At 40.8% G+C, this 18,640-nt stretch overlaps 1 long non-coding RNA gene across 2 annotated transcripts in view; it reads left to right on the top strand.

Moving 5' to 3' along the window:
- Window positions 1–18,640, top strand: part of LOC140598981 (uncharacterized) — a 45,598-nt gene that overhangs the window by 26,293 nt on the left and 665 nt on the right. The window contains exons 3-4 of one of the 2 annotated variants that reach the window (XR_012001505.1): window positions 14,051–14,330; window positions 17,577–17,756. This is a non-coding gene — a long non-coding RNA (uncharacterized lncRNA). The remainder of the gene's footprint in view (window positions 1–14,050; window positions 14,331–17,576; window positions 17,757–18,640) is intronic. The other variant, XR_012001506.1, reaches the window with a different exon arrangement.

The raw sequence follows: 18,640 nt of genomic DNA, 5'->3' as shown, positions 1-18,640 counted from the left end.
CTTAGCTCTTTCACTTTATTTGCTTTTTGATCTTAGGCACTACTTTAGAGAAAAATTCCATATCAAATTCCTCTTTCTTGGGAACATGGAAAGCTGCAGTTCCCAGCAACCATGCCTTTGAATAGGATTGGGTGACTAGTTCTGACCAATGAATTATATAGAGAGATTATGTGTGTCACCTCTGTGAAGTGAATGAAACACTCCTATGTAACTCTCTACTTTTTTCTTTACCAACTTATAGGGTAGCCGAAGTTTGAGGTGCCAGAGCTACAAAATGAAAACAATCCATATTGCTGAGCCATTGCAAAGAGAATGGCTGCCATGAAGAGGTAGCCCAGACTGTGTGACTTTGTTTCTTTTGGAAGTACTTGTTACTGCAGCATAAGCCTGATCTATCCTAACTGAAACAGGTATCTGACTTCTCTGAGCATCAGTTTCTTTACCACAACACAGGAACAAGATATATTTTTTACCTACAAATAAAGTTACTGAGAAAATCAAATAACAGAGCCAACACACAACACACAAACTATTTAAGTCAGAATTATGCAACGGTTGGCTGAGTCTACTCTGGATCCCAGAATTAAAACTCTGACAATTTCATAAGATTCATTTGGCCCTGGTATCTGTCTCTCATGATATCAGGAGATGTTGTTTAACAAAAGATTTTTTTTAAAGTGATTTGTGGAAGATAATTAAAATTCAGTCTCTGTAAAGGGAGTCCTATGTAAATCACCTCTATGGGGTCTGATACCTGCTTCCCATTACTCTTTCTGAAGGCTTGCATACTTCTCTGGTCTGGAGCTTCCTGAGTGAGTGCGACATTCTCTGCCCCATAGTCTGCATCAAGTCTGATTTATACCTAAAAAGTTTTGTTGCTAAGCTTGGATTTCGTTGATGCACTTCTGCAACTGCAGACTTTACATCCCGAGATTTTATATATTGATTTTTTTTAAAGATTATTTATTTATTCTTGAGAGACACACAAGAGAGAGACAGAGACACAGGCAGAGGGAGAAGCAGGTTCCATGCAGGGAGCCCGATGTGGGATTTGATCCCAGGTCTCTGAGATCACACTCTGGGCTGAAGGAGGCGCTAAACCGCTGATACACCTGGACTGCCCTGATTTTAATGGGAAGTTTTGCTTCCTTCCAATAGTCTCTATAAATTTGGGTTCTGGTTATATTTTCTGCTCACCTATTCTGAGGGCTGGGTCGTGTCCTCTCTGTTGGCTTTTTTTTCTCTATGAGAACTAAAATTCCAACCAGATATGAAAAAGGATTTTGAAGCTCCCTTGATGAAAGCATTTGTTTTATTTAATTTATTTTTTGTATTTAAAATTTTTAACTGAGCCACTGCCCCCACTCCTACCCTGTAACACCAGATGCCTTTGAAAATAGCCATCTTGAATTGTTACTGTTGAAACTACCACAATTTAGTTATTAGCCCTATACAAATGCAAATTTAAATCAGTATTGTTATATTAAATCATTATTATTGTGAGATTAACCTAGGATATGTGAATTCATTCAGTCGTATTGTGACTACAAAAAGTACAATAAATGGTCAAAAGTCACTGAACGTGAAGTGGGTGGGTATTTAGAGGGAGTAGTTAGGAAATACGTCTTTTGAGTAAGGGCTGCTATTTGGCCTAAACCCAAAGGGTGAGAGCACGATTAATGCTAATGTAGGCTTGGAGTTTTTTAAAAGCTTACAAAAGTATTTCAAACCTGGGAAAACATTGTCAATAATGAATGAAAAAAATTACTGCAGAGGGGCACCTGACTCATTTGGCCCATAGAGCATGTGACTCTTGATCTCAGAGTCATGGGTTCAAGTCCCATGTTGGGTGTAGAGTTTACTAAAAGAAAAAAGAAAAGAATACTACAGAATTTAAATGAACAATGTTCATGTGACTGCATACAAAATGTCTATTGTTACTAATCAACTGAAACTCAACTGTCCCTATTTTATATAAATCCTATTTAATATGCGTGTATTTTAATATACTTGATCTGATGTGCTTAGAACCCACAAAAATCTGCGTGGACGAGAAAGAGCTAGCTGTGTGAGGATCCTAGGGCAGACTATCACAGGCAGAGTGTCTTGAAACAGAAATGTATTTGATGTGATTGAGGGAGAGAAAGGCAGATGTGGCTAGAGAACAGGGAGCAGCAGAGAGTGGTAGGACATGAGGTTGGAATGTGACAGCGTCTAGATTTTGAAATATTCTATGGAGGGTGAGGAAATTGGAGAACTATACTTCTTTACACACTTCCTTTTTTCTGATTCTTGTGTGTACGTGTGAACATGTGTGTGTGAGCCCTTCTTTCTTTTCATCACATGCATTTGCCTATGAGATGTTGGATAAGCCAGGGATAAAGGATACTAGTTATTTTCTTGTATACTCCGGATACTCCTTTGCATACATTATTGCCCTGGTGCTTCCACTGATATTCTTAAATCCAAATACTCTGCAGTATTTCCATGTATTTACCATTCGTAGACCAAACAAGAGCATCTTATAGACTAGCTAGCTTCATGACGGTAGGTTCTTGACTTTCAGACTGACGCCCAATTATATGTGGGTTGTTTGGTTTCATCTCACTTCAACATGGCTGGTTCCCAGACTTAAGGGAGAATTTCAGTCTTGGGGATCTCATAAGAATGGGGACAGCCATTGAATGCTAGAGCCAGCCACCTCTTCTTGCCTTGTCATGGGTTGCATGCTTTGTCCCAGAGCTTCAGCTCAGGGTGGTTGCTCCAAATGCTGTATTATTCACACTTGTTTTATGATACTGTCCAGTTACCACTGAATAAGAAAAATATCCTAAAATAATTGCTTTATCAGGTATGTCTCAAAACTTTCTTTTATGCCGTCTGGGGAAGGAGGCGGGGGCAGTTTAGTGCTTTGCCTGCCAAGCCACAGAACATCTTTGCTGCTTTCTTTTTCCTTTCAATTGTCATTGAAAATAACTAGTCATAATGCCTTTGTAAGCCCCGCCTGGCCTCAGCTATGCGTAAATCATGCTCCCAGACAGGGCCCCTTGGTTTAGAGGTCCCATTGTGGGAGTGATTTAGGTAGAGGCGGGATCATGAATAAAGAACACTCACCCTCTTCTTCAGAGGCAGGGGCGAGAGAGCCCGGGAGAGCCCTTCCCAAACATCTCTTTTCAGCACCAGTATTTGGCTAAGAGCTTTAATTTCATTAGACAAATGGGGGCTGGGTTTTTCCATGCATCTCAGCCTCCTTTTAATGTGTAAATTACATAGGATTTGCCACTCATTACAATGGTGATATGATTATTGGCCTCAAACAGACCACACTGCACAGGCCCCCAGTGATAGGCCAGCTAAGAAGTGGCATGTGTGGGAAAAATTGGATAGCACATGTTTTCTGATCACAAGCCCTCAAAAGAATTGAATTCAAACCAAGTGAGGCTCCCACTTGGTTTACTCAGAGTGCTTCATGCAAAATTGATTTCTGGGTGGATGTGACATCATGGTAGGTAATGATGTAGTTGTGGGGTGAGAGCTGCCCAGGGGCCAGAAGCAGTGGCCCAGGAGAAAGCTTTTTGGATTTGGAGGCAGAAGCCATAGTTTGGCTGTTTGACTGAAGACAAGTCACTCAGCTCCTGTGAACCTCACTTTCCTCATTCACAAAATGGGGATAATAATGTTTGCTTAATACCTGCAGATTATTAGGAACATTATTTTTTTTAAGCTCTGCTATGTATGACCATGCTAAGAAATACCACTCACATTGTCTATTCATCCTTTCAAAATAACCCTTAAAAGTAGTTCTAGCTAAGCACACTGAGGAAAATTGAAGAGGCCAGCACGGCATTTATCCGCAAATGCTCCATGGACATAAAGTTTTGTGGAAAAATTTACAGCCTAGAAAATGCTTTATAGTGTGTCCACTCCTTCTCAACCTGTCTTTAGAAAACCACAGTATCCATCAGCATACTAAAGGCTCTGAGACGCTTCCTATTAAAACACTGTTTTTTGTTCTTTTTTTTTTTTAACTGTAATCTCCCATGAAACCGTCTTTTCTTCTCTCCCACCCCAACAAATATATACACCCAACCGCTCAGGACCTAAGTCTTCCATAGAGGCAATAGTACAAGGCTGGTTATTGATTTGGGAATGGAGAGGCAGTAGAAAATCCACAAGTCCTTGGAGGGAGTCTTTGCTGGGAAGGGGTCAGTAGGAAAAAGACACTTTCTAGAGCAAGTACCCTGTGAGTTTATAATTATGATGGTTGGCTCCTTCTGGTAGAACTATGCCAACATTTGGCCACAGTGTGAAAGGAATTCATTGTCTCCCTCAAAGGAAAATTTATTCTCCAGGGATGGAATATATGCTATTATTTCTACTTTCACTCACGCACCCATTCATTCACTTTGTATTCTTTTTTAAACCCAAATATATGCCCCATCTGTAGTCTATGTTGTGCCAGACATTTAGACCTTTAGCCACACAAGACTATTGTCTTGGTAGATGTATACTGATCCAAACTTAAGCACCACTATTCCATAAATGGCTTCCAACACCACCATCTTATTCACTAGCACAAACTGGCCACAATAGCATTATTTTGCATTTGTTTAATTCTTTGTGTTACAAAGCACATATATTTCTCAAGAATTTTCAGAGTCTGTTCCTTAGAATGCTAGGTAAGAAAGAAGGTTGTAAATGTTTCTGAAAGGACAAGCATTTGTTACATTTGTTAGGGTGCTGAGGGAGTGGTTTCATTGAAAATTCTGGGTTAATAAAGAGTTGGACATGGTCTCTTTAATACAGGACATCTCAGAGGTTTGGATGTGCACTGTGATTCTCTAAGAGTATGATAAAGGCAGACAGGGCAGTGATAGCACGTACCACCTTCCAGGCTATAATTAGCCAGAGAGCTCTTTGTTCATGGGCATTTTTTGGTAATCAGTGATTACCTCTGATGGTTCCCATAAGAAATGAAGGAGGTATGTTGGTGATACCGCCTAGAACCTATACACACACAGTGGACGTTCACAGGAGATGAAGTCCTCTAACAGCTGTGGGAATCAGGCAGGCCTTAGCCTTTCTACCTATTCCCCTGTAGGCACAACTCATTTTCTAATCTAGCTGTGATCTGGGTTGATTCCTGGGTCTTGGGTCTCTTAGTTATTCCCCTCTGGGATTAGAGGCCAACTTGTTCTCGTACCCAGTCTCCTGGGCCCTTCCCTCTTCTCCTTTCTCTAGGTCCCACCTGCCAATGGACTGGGACTAGACAATTTTTACTCTTTTGTCCATCCACTTCTTCGAATAACAACTCAGGCGCTGCCGGATGCTGAGAATAATTTTCCTCAGAAAATGTGCTGTCCCACCTTACCGTTTGATCAGAAATTTTAGATATTCATGCTGGCTTGGACCAGCCTTGAGTTTACTGTCTTGGCAGCCTGAGCATAGAATGCCCCATCTCCTACCTCACCTGTTTTAGCTCACTCTACCTTGTCTACTGAGAGCTCCCAGTTTGCCACCAGGCCAGGGCTTAGTGGACTTTGATTATCTTAGAAATGTTCTAGAACTATGTGTTATGTGAGTAAATTTATACCTGCTTTATACCAGCGTCAAATGGCAGGATATGGCTTTAACTCTGATCTCCAGACTACCAGGATGATTCTCTTTCTACTATACTAGTGTGGTTGATTGTCTGTTACTTTATTCCCTGTTCACTGGGAATTTATCTCATGTGCAGAAGAATTTTGCCAAAACCTTGATCATTTTATACATACTAAGTGCATAACTAAGTTGGGCCATCTTCACCAACTTTCTGTATTAGGGAGAATAAATCCTACAAAACATACCCTTTTGAGTGACTCATCTTTGAAATCATGGTTCCTTCAATAAGACCTGGGCTGCAGTCATTCTAGGGTAAGTTCTGAATGCCAGAGTTACTCCCAGCCAGAATAGCTTTTGAGGAAAAGATTTCCTACAGAAATAGTCCTGACTGCCTCCAATGCCTCTAGCAATGATCCCAGGGAACGTTTAAGGGCCATGTATATGACACCTGGAACTAAGGACTAGATGCTGGAGATTGGGTTACCCACAGAGTGGTGTTTCTTATAGATCTAACTCACGGTCATTGCCCTGACCATGCTCTTGCACAGATCTAGAGCCAACCGTCCTCTCTGTCTGGGTTGAGGTGTCATCTTTCCTCACCAGCAAAAGTCAAGGACAAATACCTGAGTATTGACTTGTTAGGCTGAGGTCGGTTCAAGAACGAAGACACCCAAGGAACAAACCTGGGGGTGGCCACATGGCAATAAAATCATGAGACGTTGCTAGGCAGTCAGTATATGGAACATCAGGGAAAGTGACCTGCTGAATCTTAAACAGCTCAAGTTCCAAAATATGAAGAAACCGGGTATGCGGATAAGAGGATTAAGGGATTGGGGTTTGGGTAGTTCTTTATAAAATCTGGCTGGGAGATCTTCAAATTTCATTTCTATATCCAAACACTAAACAATGAATTAGGTTTATTTCATGCAGAAAAATGGCAAAGTACATAACTGGAGGGATGGTGAGAGGAGCGCCCACTCCACTCGAAACCATGAACTTTTGATAATTTATCCGTATTCTCTTAAAGTATTTGTGATGTAGGATGTATGTTTGAGAGACGGGTGAGCTGTGGTTAAAAGGCTTGGAACAAAGTACAACTAAATGGCCTGCCTAGAGAGTAAGCCTATGACCTTGGATGTAACTTCTGCGGAACCACGTTAAAGAACAACGGTAACGACTGAGATTTTTCTATCTGAGTTCTGAACATTGCCGTGATTGTCATTTGTCAAGCAAATGCTTCATTCTTTGCCCTAAACTACAGAGGCCGTTCTATGAAGTCTTCACCAAAAGCTTTGAGGGAGATTAAATTATATAATGCAAAATATTTTATTTCATTGTCTTTCCTGAGATCAATGAGTTTAACTTTCGATCTTACTACAGTTTGAACTGCTGCAGATGGTGTAGGTGGCAAATATTACACATTTGGTAAGAAAACATCATGGATATAAATACCCTTGCCTTTTTTCCTCAGATCAGTGGAGAGCTTTAAGAACAGGATAAATACCCATCTGCCTGGAAAATTGCCTGGAGGCAGGGTGATGGACTAGATGTCTTACTTAGATTCCTTCCAACCCTCTGATTCAGAGCTCTCCACTGCTGCCAACAGAGTTAGTTCTGGTGGGATACGTTCAGGACTGCAGACCCTTCTGCCTATGTGCATAATGCCTGGAGATTTTTCCTTGGGATCCATTAAGAACAAGTTTTCTTTTCCAATTCTAGGGAAATACGCTGCTTCTGAAATGTTATCTGCTCTACAGACTTTGCCTGACAGTATGGGGCTCTAATAAATGACAAGTAGATGAATGTGAATGGACTTTGGGGAGGGGGTCAGCCTTTCAGGGGACCCAGCATCTTTGTGATTTATGTCTTGAAGGGGCAGGGCATGAAGCGCAAAGGCATTCCTTAAGCTCATCTGCCAGCTGATGGTGATTGGGATCATTATGGCCAACAATGTGACACTGTTGATGCTACTTGCACCCATGCAGGTGCCAGGTGGTGTTATAGTGGTAGCAGAAGTCACGGTCACAGCTAAGAAGTTTTCCTAATCCTTTTTTTAAAAAAAAGAGTTTATGAAAAAAAAAAAAAGAGTTTATGTATTTATTTGAGAAAGAGAGAGACAGAGAGAGAGAGAGCGCGCGTGCACATGAGCAGGGGCAGAGGCAGAGGGAGAAGCAGACTCCCCACTGAGCAGAGAGCCTGATGTGGGGTTCAATCCCAGGACCCTGGGATCATGACCTGAGCTGAAGGAACCGACTGAGCCACCCAGGAACCCCACGCTTTTCCTAATCCTAATAAGAGAGGCAGTACACTTTTGTGTTTATGTGTATGTCTGTACACGTTACTTTTTATATAATGTTTAAACTCAGCCATACTTTTTTTAGAAACTATTTAAGAAGGTGGAATTATGAAGCCTAAGACAAAAATAATTCTTAATTCTCCAACCCAGAAAAAAAATCACTGTCGATGGGATGGCATAGACTTTGGACGTTTGTGAGTGAACGTACCAAGCACTCCAAAAATTAACGTATGAACCCATCCCACCATAGCATATAAATTGCCCCTGAAAACAGTATATCATAGGAGAAAATGTAAGTGTCCACTGCAGAGCACTAGTGATTCTTTAATTTTTCACTTGAAAAAATTTTTTTTTTCACTTGAGGAGTAGTTTTTGCATTCTCTGGAGTACAAGCTGAAAAAGTTCCCATGAATGGCTTTGTGTTACTTCCAGGGCAGGGCCGGGGAGGGAGAACACGAAGCCACTCGCTGGGCCCTAGCTTCTCCAAGAACGCTCCCACCATGATTGTTGTCAGCGTACTAAGTTCTTCCATTTCTCTTATCAGCGCCAGCAGCTAGTTGCTATCTCAACCCCTCACCCTTTCTTTGCCTTTGAAAAATTTTTAAAAAATAATGTTTTCTTTTGAATAATTGAAATCACTTTGCAGACTGTTACTTGATTTGTAACAATAAAATCATTTTGAGAAGAGGCTGCTGGTTAGCTGCCTAATTACGTTTGTACCCTATGTAAATTGATCCCTCCACACTGGTGCTGTACACTTAATATTTCAAATTCATACAACAGCAATGCAACTCATTTATATGTTTCATGGCCTTTGAGTTGCTCATGATTAGAAATATTGCACACGCATATGTTAGAATTTTATGATCTTTCTCTGCAGACTTTTTCTGACTCTGTCTGTGGAGTGTGTGTATGTGTGTGTTGATGTGCCTGTGGGGAGGGGGATTGTATATATAGTCAGAACTTTTTTGCTTAACTCTCAGTGAAGCATTTTCCCAGTTTGTTTCCCAATTATTTTATTTATTGATTTGTCTATTGTACCATGTTGGTCTTACCCACCAAAAATATACACATCATAAGAGGAGGGATTTTTTTGTGTGTTTCTCATTGCCATATCCCCAGCATCTAGAATAAGTCTTAGCACAAAAAAAGGTGCCAATAAACATTAGCTTAGGTGGGGTCTGAGTGGCTCCTCTGCCTCCAGCTCAGGTTGTGATCCCTGGGTCCTGGGATCGAGCCCTGTGTCAGGCTCCCCTGCTCCGTGGGGAGTCTGTTTCTCCCTCTCCTTCTGCCCTCACCCCCCATTTGTGTGCGCTCTCTCTCTCTTTGGCTCACACACTCTGTTTCTCAAATAAATAAATAAAATCTTTAAAAAACGTTAGTTTATTGAATAAATCAGTGACGGAAATATTCACTGCATTTATGATTTTTATTGACTGTGTAGCATTCCCTAATAAAGGCATAACCAAAGTTTTGATAACTATCCCTCTATTGTTGATGATAAAAGCTGTATAATATTTTTAGTATCATAACCAATGATCTGAGGAACAAAATCTTTTTTCTTCATGGGTAGATTCTAGAAGTAGAATTACTAGGTCAAAACATAATAGTGATGCAATGTTCTCACAGCTTAATATATTATGCTTAGTTTCCCCCTTAGAACACTAGCATTCATTTTACATCACAAAGAATGAATGAAAATGTACATCTTATCACATCCTTGCTTTATGGGGTGACTTTTCAACTCTCTCAATTTTGGCCTTCAGGGGAATTCCATTTTTATTGTGGACATTATATTAGTCAAGATATCTCTAGTTAGTACGACAAAAATTCCCCAGTCTCAACACAATAAAAGTTTTTTTTTTTCCTTGTTCATGGTACAGTCTGATGTAGCTTGAGTGACTCTTCTGGGCAGCTATTCTCTGAGCAGGAGAACTTAACTCCAAGAAGGAGTTCACTTCCTTGTGTGTGTGTGTGTGTGAGAGAGAGAGAGAGAGAGAGAGAGAGAGAGAGATTGGCAGAAACAGAGAATTTGGCAGACCAAGTCATGAATTTTATGGCTCAACTAGAAGTCAAGTACACATTTCTGCCCACATTCCATTGGCCAAGCAGGACCCAGTCATGTGGTCCCACTTAGGTGCAAGAGGGGCTGGAAACATGGAGTCTTCCTAATACCTGGTCAACAAATATATCTTGTCTTGAAGCAGATTCTAAAAAATGTCTTCTTTCACTTTTTAGGTAGCTGAAGAGTGTAGGGTGCCTGTTATTAAATCTGATGCCCTCCATTCTGCTCCAATGGACTACACACTCCATTTCCTATGACAGTGGCCAGGACCTTGGCCGCTAGTATCCACAAAGTAAAGACAAATAAAGAGAACAATCACCCATCTTGTCAGGGACGTGATTGCTTGCCCTGCAATTGAGGAGAAATGCTATTCAATTTACCCACCTTTAAAGTTCGCTTTTGGTGTCCTGGAACAATTCCAACTTGGATAATTGCGTTCTGCTGATCTAAAATTCCCCTGTAGTTTCCTTCGGATGAGCTAGCCTTCATTTCCCCCTCTACACATCGTAGGGTAGTGTTCCTGGCATCCAGTGATCGCTCCATTCCACAAAGAGGCTGGTTTCATTTCACCACCAGGAAAGCAATCCCTGGGTGGATTGACAGAGCCTGCAGGTTTCTTTGGTTCCTTAAGTGTGGAAAACATATATTTAATGGATTAGTTAATTAGTAACTTGAAGCTCTAGGTGGTGGAAGAAATTACTAATCTTTTGTTATGTCATAAATTTAACTCTAAAAATTAAAAAAAAATTATCTTCTCAAGAACGTGTCGTATCGTTTGACCCAACAAATAACGCAGGACATTTTCTGTTGCTAAATACGAGATATTATGATATCATGAATAATAGCTATGGAACCTACACTAGAATATTCCCACAGCAATATGTGTACCTCTATCCAAAATAATAAACTTTTCCTCTCCTGGCTTTTCAATGAACAGAATTAACATTTAGCGAATCACTCTTTTTTTTTTTTTTTTCTCTCCCAGGAATATTCACCTTACGAAGCAGTGCACACCACCTCCAGTGAAATGCTTATGTGTGTTAAAAATAGTCAGGGACAATATTAATTTTCATCCAGAAATAAAGTATTAACTGGTGGTGGGTGATTCCTTTAACAATTGAAGGTCAATTTGCAATTAAAGGGTCTTTTAACAGAGTATCAGAATAACGTACTACTCATTGGGGTGATGGAAACAAAACAAAATGAAAATACAGCTGTTGAGCAATTATTAAGGTTGAGCCTGAAACTTATAGAGATCTTTTATTTTTTATTTTTTTTTTTGTCTAAAAACGTTTTTTAAAAAAATCCAAGCTTATTTCTGGTTTACAAATTTCAAAGCTCCCATAACCAAAGGAGGGAGATTTTCTAACACTAGGGGGTTATCCTATTAAAATTCATCATGATTCTCCTTACTGAAAGAAGTAAACAAGAATCAATTTTCTTTGGTAAAGAAGTTGGCTGAGAGGCAAGTTGAGCTAGGACCAACTTGATGGATTCCTATGAAAGTTTACAGATACCTGGGAATCACAACCTAAGATTTACAGGGAATTCTTTCCTCGTTCTTTTCCTTGGGCAGGGGGAGCGAGGGTGGGGGCGGGGGTGAGGGGGAAGGAAATCTGTATTAGAAGAAAAGGAGAGGCTCCTTAGCACACACAAAAGGATTTTATAGCTTTTAATTCTGCTAAGCCACCACTACATGGAGGATGCACAGTACTGTAATTATCTGGCTGGATGGATGTAATTGTATCTATCAAACTAAATAGAAGACTGTCAGATGACAGCCAAGATTGGATTGTCTTTAAGGGTCAAACAGAAACCTAGAGTGACCTCACTCCTCCCTTCTCACCATGCCTGTTTTCTCAGTCTTTGATGGGGACCCATTTTGCTAACCACGTGAAAACATATACAGTAACACTGTCTTTTTGCTCTATGCCAACAGCCTCCCCAGAGACCACACTCGCTTTACTTGGGCCCCGGGGATTAAGCCTGCCCGGGCCTCCCTTGTATTTGAAATGTATGATATTGATATCGGTGCTTAGGGAGAATCAGGCCTCTGCAATGAACAGATCATGCCCGGCTCCATAAAGTCTACGTTGCATGGAGAGATGTATAGGGCTGGGTGGAGAGGGGCCAAGTCAGGCTTCTGCTCTGGAAAGCAAGTATTAGGTCATGAATTAAAACAGTTTGTTTCCTGGCCTGGTCCTTCATATTCAGAACATTTCCACGGGCTGTGTAAATAGATTCCAACTTCTGAGGAGTTGTACGTTCGGTGTGGCAGGAAATCATTGTCGTCTTTTAGGTGCTAGCTGGGTATCGGCATTAGTGTTTCTCTGCCATGCTGTCTTGAACACCAGCACCCCCCCCCCCACCCCCTTGCTCATTTATAAGCAGTTGGAATCCATTTGCATGGAGTTCCTCCAATCAGGATCATGTCCAAACCTCTTTGGTTTTTTTTTTTTTTTTGAGCCTTCCATACTATATTTACTGTGTTTAGTGAAAAGCTGGATTCTCCTCGTGCTAAGTAGCAAACCCATGATGGTTGAAATATTCCACTAGTTCTGCTGCATTTAGGGAAGGAGACAAAACACACAGAAGATGGAGAAAGGAGGGTTATTAAGTGAAGGACTCCATCTCCCCATTCTGGTTTGCCTTTCAGTCATTCTTGGGTAACCTGCTGCCACTGAGTCCTCCTGGTCGGTCCCATTGTCTGTAGTCCGCGCCTCTGATGGGAACAAAGCTCTACTGAAGGGCAGGTCTGTCTTGTGCCTTTTCCTGCAGAAATGCATGACACTTCTGCATATGCTGTGCATTAAGCTTAACCAGGTTAACGCCCCTCTGCCTGGGCTTTTGGAAAAGAGTCCCCAATTGTCACATGGAAAGGGACATTTCAGTGCTGATTTTTATTTCCATGAGATTAAAAGTGAAACATGTAACCACAAAGCTGGTTTATGTCATCCCCCTGTCGGAGCCAGCAGTCATGCCAAAAATTAGATATTTGATAGGTTTGTGAGCGAAACAGATGCAGAAGGATGCCATTCCCACAATTTAGCCTCCTTCTTATCTTTAAGCTAGAAAGAACATTCCAGATGAAGAAAATCTATTTTATTGGCTTTAAAAAAATAGCAAAGAAAATGTAGAAATAAAAAAAAATGCTAATTTAAAACTGATGTCATTCTTGGGGACTTATAAACTGCAAATTGGTATTTCTAACTAGAAAAAAAAAAGTCGTTCAAGACATGCTTACTTGGTGTTTTCATTTGTGCTGCATTTTTACCTCAGCCAGGGTGTTATAATTGGGAGAAAATATCTACGACGTAGATTCACATGCTATTAGATGTGAGTGTGCAGTAGTATGTGAATATAGGCAGGAAAAAAAGTGGAGAGAAAACCATCAACCTCCAAAAGGCTAAAACATCCAAAAAGTATTCTCTCAGCTTTTTTTGGGAAGCATTTTGTGTCTCATTCTTTTTATTTAACTCTGCCAGCTGTCTGCTAAACAAATCTAGCCAGGTGGGGCTTATAACCCATGACTAAAAAACCTACCAGTGCAGCTGTCCAGCTTGCCCGAAGGAAGAATTCAGACAAATGGCAGGAACGAAAAGATTGTTTTGTTTTCAAGAAAGTAGCTACTGTACCTTCTTTGGGTTCTGTTTGCTTAAGTTAATCCATAACTTCCTAAGGTTTTATGGTGAAATAGGAAAATAATATCACCCTCTAAAATTGTTTAGCTTATTTTTATTATAATCAGTTTAATCTATTATAACTTTCCCTTAAATAAATGCTTTATTTTATGTTGCAGCCTGGCACTGGGTTGTCCTTTTTTTTTTTTCTTTTTAAGAGTTCCTGGTTGCTAAATTGCGTTTTTCTTTTTCTTTCTTTCTTTCTTTCTTTCTTTCTTTCTTTCTTTCTTTCTTTCTTTCTTTCTTTCTTTCCTCTCTTTCTTTTTCTTCCCTCCTTCTTTCTTTCTTTTTCTTCTTTCTTTCTTTCTTTCTTTCTTTCTTTCTTTCTTTCTTTCTTTCTTTCTTTTCTTTCTTTCCTTCTTTCCTTCTTTCCTTTCTTTCTTCTTTCTCCCCCCCCCCCTGTCTTAGGTGGGAACACATTATTAGTGAGCTGTGACTGAACTTTATTTCTAAATATCGCATAATTAAATACGGAGCTATTTAAAGGTGAAGCTTGGCACGGTTCATCCATGAGCAGAGGAACAGAACAGGCTTCTTTGCACTGCATCATCAGTCGACCTCAACTGTGAATTTCTAGTCAGCAAATGGGCGCTTCATTTGGTGCGTTTGAGCAGAGGAAGACGAGAGCTGCTCTAAAAATGATCACGTTGCCATCTGATCTACAGCTCCATTGATGACAAATCAATGCGTAAGCCACTCACTTACTTTCCCCACTTACTTGACATTTATCAATTCAATGAATCTCAAAATTTCCATCAAGCCTGCCTAAAATTCTTATTATCTCATGAAAAAGGCTGCGAGAGTTACAGCTGGTCCCGGTCTTCGGTCCCAGCACCTGTTCAAGAGATATGACACTCGTTTAGGATTAGGACAGGGTGTTGACTGTAGCCAGACTTTTGTGACCCTCCACGGGGAGGTACCTGGGATGCCAGTGTGCGGATGCCCTTCAGAGAAGGAATGGCACATTCAGCAGGCTTTGACATGCAAAGGAAAGCGCTCGCTCTGCTGGTTAGCCAGCCTGATGCGTGCACAGATTTAGAAGAGAATGAAGCTGAATGGGATGGTGAGAATTTTCCTAGCAAGGGCACATGTCATTCCATAAATGGATGAGGAGATTTGGCTAAATCTCTGTGCAGATTTGGCAAAGAGCTAGAACTAAGGGATTGGCGTATTCCGTTTGCCTTATTTTTTTCACGTATAGGGCACGAGGAAACAATGCCTGTAGTCTGAGTTGTGCAGATCAAAATGGGATCCAGAACAAACAGGCGAAGCCAGATTACCGTTCAAGTCGCCTTTGTTTTCTTTTGTTATGTAACAAGACATGAGTGATATTGGCCTGGGTGCTCACAAACCCAAAAGAAAGCAGGCCAATTTTTCATGAGGAAATTGAGGAGCTGATGCAGAACTAACCCTCACAGCTTGTTGTTATTTAACGAAGAAGAAGTAATGGGGAATTTTTGGCAAAATTGGTATATATGCATAACAATGACGCGCCACAAAAGATTAATGGCGTGACTTAGCCCTCAGAGGATTTGCACATGCATTTAAGTGTCAGAAGTAAATAAATTGTGCAAAGATGCATTGACAAACCAGGTTAAGTGGAGTAAAGCATCACTTCCCTTCCGCCCTCCTTGCCATCCCTGAAACCCAAATCAGGTGTTCTCCTCATGACCTTTGTCCTGAAGCTATGCTTCCTTTGAGCACTTGGGCTTCAATACTTTCGACCCGTGCAAGCAGCCACCATATCACTACTACAGGAACTTTGTGGTTAATCAGGAACAAACGCCAAGAAAAAAAAATTTCACAAATATTACAAATTCAGCATCATCTGCTCTTAGTGCACGGCACTGATAAGAGAAAAGAATGAATATCCTTTTAAGAAAGAACACCCCAGACACCGTACATGTAAGATGTGGTGCTTGGTAGAAAAAACTAGAAAGGAAATCTCGTAACATTTCCTCCTTTTTCCATTCTTCCATTATGGATGCACGTGCATGTGAATCTGTTTATATTTAAATTCTCTTTAAATAAGTCTTTAAATGTGGGCAAGGGTTGCTCTATAATAGAGTGCAGACAAGCAAATCCATAATACATACATTTTCTATATTTTCTCCATTTTGAGATTGATGAATGGAGATCCAGAGGAATAAATAATTTATACTTGTGGAAACAGACACATGAACATGTGTCGGGCAAAAATGTTAGAAATCTTCATTCCTAACCATGTGGTCAGGATACACTGATATTGTAAAGCTGGAAAAGTTTTCTCCAATGTCATCTCCATTAACAAAAACATTTACGGTGGAACCAAAGATCTTTAGTACAAAGTAAGTTTGTAATTATAGGATGGTTTTCTCGCACAGACATTCAGATACGGCATGCCCTCTTTGTACATAGCTCTTTCATGAAAAAGTGCTCATATAATAGAGCTAATCTGAAACATGGCTGTTAGGTTTGTTGTATTCCTACATGGGAAGAGGGAACCAAGTATCTTCTTTAGTTTTATGTCTCCTTCCTGGCATCCTACCCTGTTCTTCCAAGACCTGTACGCTGGCCTTCACGAGAATGGCCCCCCTGTTTCTAGTTCCGCATCACTACGTCAGCATCTTGCTCACTTCTAATCCCTGGGATCATGGGCTGGATTTGAGTATTTAGCCTTGAAACTATTTCTCAATGGAAAAAATAAATTAATACCGGATCTTTATCCTGTGTTAAAAATAATTTCCTCATAAGAAGAGTGGCATGTTTTTAAAATTATTCCCTCCAAATATTCAACAAATGCAACCTATTAATAGCATATTAAAATATAAATGTACAAACTCCAGAATTTCATAGCGGAGGAGCACAAGACAGAAGGATCTCACAAGTCTTGCATCCTCCTGCACTCATTTTGGCATCGTTTCGATTATAACCCAGCACCCTAGCAGTGTTTTCTGTCTCATGCAGGTGGAAGTGAGAATCTGAGGCTCATTTAACAGTGTGAATTTTCCCAATGTATCACAATTATAGAAACACCTGAGCTTTCAAAGTTTTTGCTGATCGGCTCTGAAAGTTCTGCGTGTTTAAGTAGCTGCACTGTCAGTGTATTTAACTTCTATATTTTATTCCACCCTTGTCTTTTGTCTCCTTCCCTCCCCACCTCTCTCTTCCTCCCTTCCTTCTTTCTTGGCTCCATTTCTGCTTTCTTCTGTCCTATTTCTCTTTTCTCCCTTCTTTTCTTTCTCTTTAATTTCTTTCCCTTGTTGAGTTCAAACCAAACCAAACCAAACCAAACCAAACCAACCCTGGCCTTTAAGCCAAGCTTTTTCTTAATGCCCATGGGTGTCCTGAATTCTACAGAGTTTCTGTTTACTCGCTAAAAGGTGAAAAAATGAAGTTCCAACCCTGCTGCCTTGTCAACGAGTGGTCACATTATTCTAGAGAAATCGTATTTAATGATTTCATTTTCTGTCAAACATGTTCCCTGTCTCGCAATAATTAAAAAAGGCTACACAGTCATGCTCTTTGGGTTTAAGCAACTAACGTAATGTATAGATTTGGCTTCACACAGCAATTGCTTATCGAGTCAGGATGGAGAGACGGAGCCTCTCAAGTGTTCTCATGTTGTACTGTTTACAAGGCGGTCCTGTAGTTCTGGTTTACAGCCCTGCTTAGATCCTGTTACAGTTATACTTAGATCTTTCTTTTGGTATAATAGAATTTAATGAGAAGGAAAGTGTGCTTTCAGTTTGCATTTTCAGAAGGATTTATGGGTAAACTCAGGGTACATAAAACCACACTTATCCCCCAAATAAGCAAAGGATTCATTCACAGAAAGAACAAAACGTTCCTACCTGAATCGAAAAGGGATTCTTTCTAAAACATGTTTTGAGGGTATTAAATATAAAAAAATATATTCCTCTAAATCCAACAAGTTTCCTACTTTTTGTGGAAGTCCACCCTAAGGTCGGTTACTACTCTGGTGTGCTGATCCTTTGCAAACCCCACTGCTGCAACCATGAAAGGGCGGGGCTGCGTCCTGAGACATCTGTGGACCAGAGTTGCTGGCAGGGACCACAGAGCTTTCCATTGATGTGACTGCTCCCAGCTTGGCTGCAGGAACAGTCGACCTGAGGTAACTACTTCCACATATCAACACTTGTCAGTGGTGGTCTGAGAGCCGCAGAGACTGCAGGAGGGGGAAGTACCTGTTTTGGCGACAGAGCTAACCAGCTACCCCTCCCCCTCTGCCATCAAATCTTTCCTATGGGAGACAGAGAGGAAGCCATGTAGGAGAAAACTGTAGAGTAATAAAGCAAAATCAGTGCTTAAAGTATGGCACTGGCTGCCTTTGGTTATTGGTATTTAACTATATACTGAGTTTCTAAAAATTCAGAGCACAGATGATTATCTAACTTTAGAAGAATTTCGTTTATCTGGGTCAGTGGTTCTAAATGCACTGTTGCGGCATGAACGCTTGTTGGGATTCTTTGGGAGATGGTTCACATGTAATTTGGGATTAATAATCGTTTTCAACTGATTTGCTGAAAAATAAATTAGAGCAGAAGATTCCAAGTTATTCCTACAATAATTTGGTCCTCACACACTCACATTCCCATTTGCAGTCTTGAGGGAATGAGAAGTGGTGGAGGTTTTGCTAGGGTCCTGGGGACCGCATAAGTCCTTAGCCAACCACCAAACCCGAAACCGGGCCCCACGTGTGAACATCGTTGGCCACGTGCTTTGTGGTGGAACAAAAGCCAAATGCTGAGATCCGCTGCTGTAGGGTTTGAGTTGCTAATATGTATATTTTTAAAGAGTCTATTTATTTATTTTGAGAGAGAGAGAGAGCAAGAAAGCACTAGTGAGGGGGAAGGAAGAGGGAGAGGGAGAAGCAGACTCCTCACTGAGCAGGGAATCCAATGTGGTCCTCGATCCCAGGCCCCAGGATCGTGACCGGCCCCGAATACAGATGCTTAACCGACTGAGCCACCCAGGTGCCCTGAGTCGCTGACATGT

The sequence above is a fragment of the Vulpes vulpes genome, chromosome 5, assembly GCF_048418805.1.
Source record: "Vulpes vulpes isolate BD-2025 chromosome 5, VulVul3, whole genome shotgun sequence".
Lineage (NCBI taxonomy): Eukaryota > Metazoa > Chordata > Mammalia > Carnivora > Canidae > Vulpes > Vulpes vulpes.
Note: the sequence above shows the minus strand (reverse complement) of the source record. Positions and strands in the feature narration are given on the sequence as shown.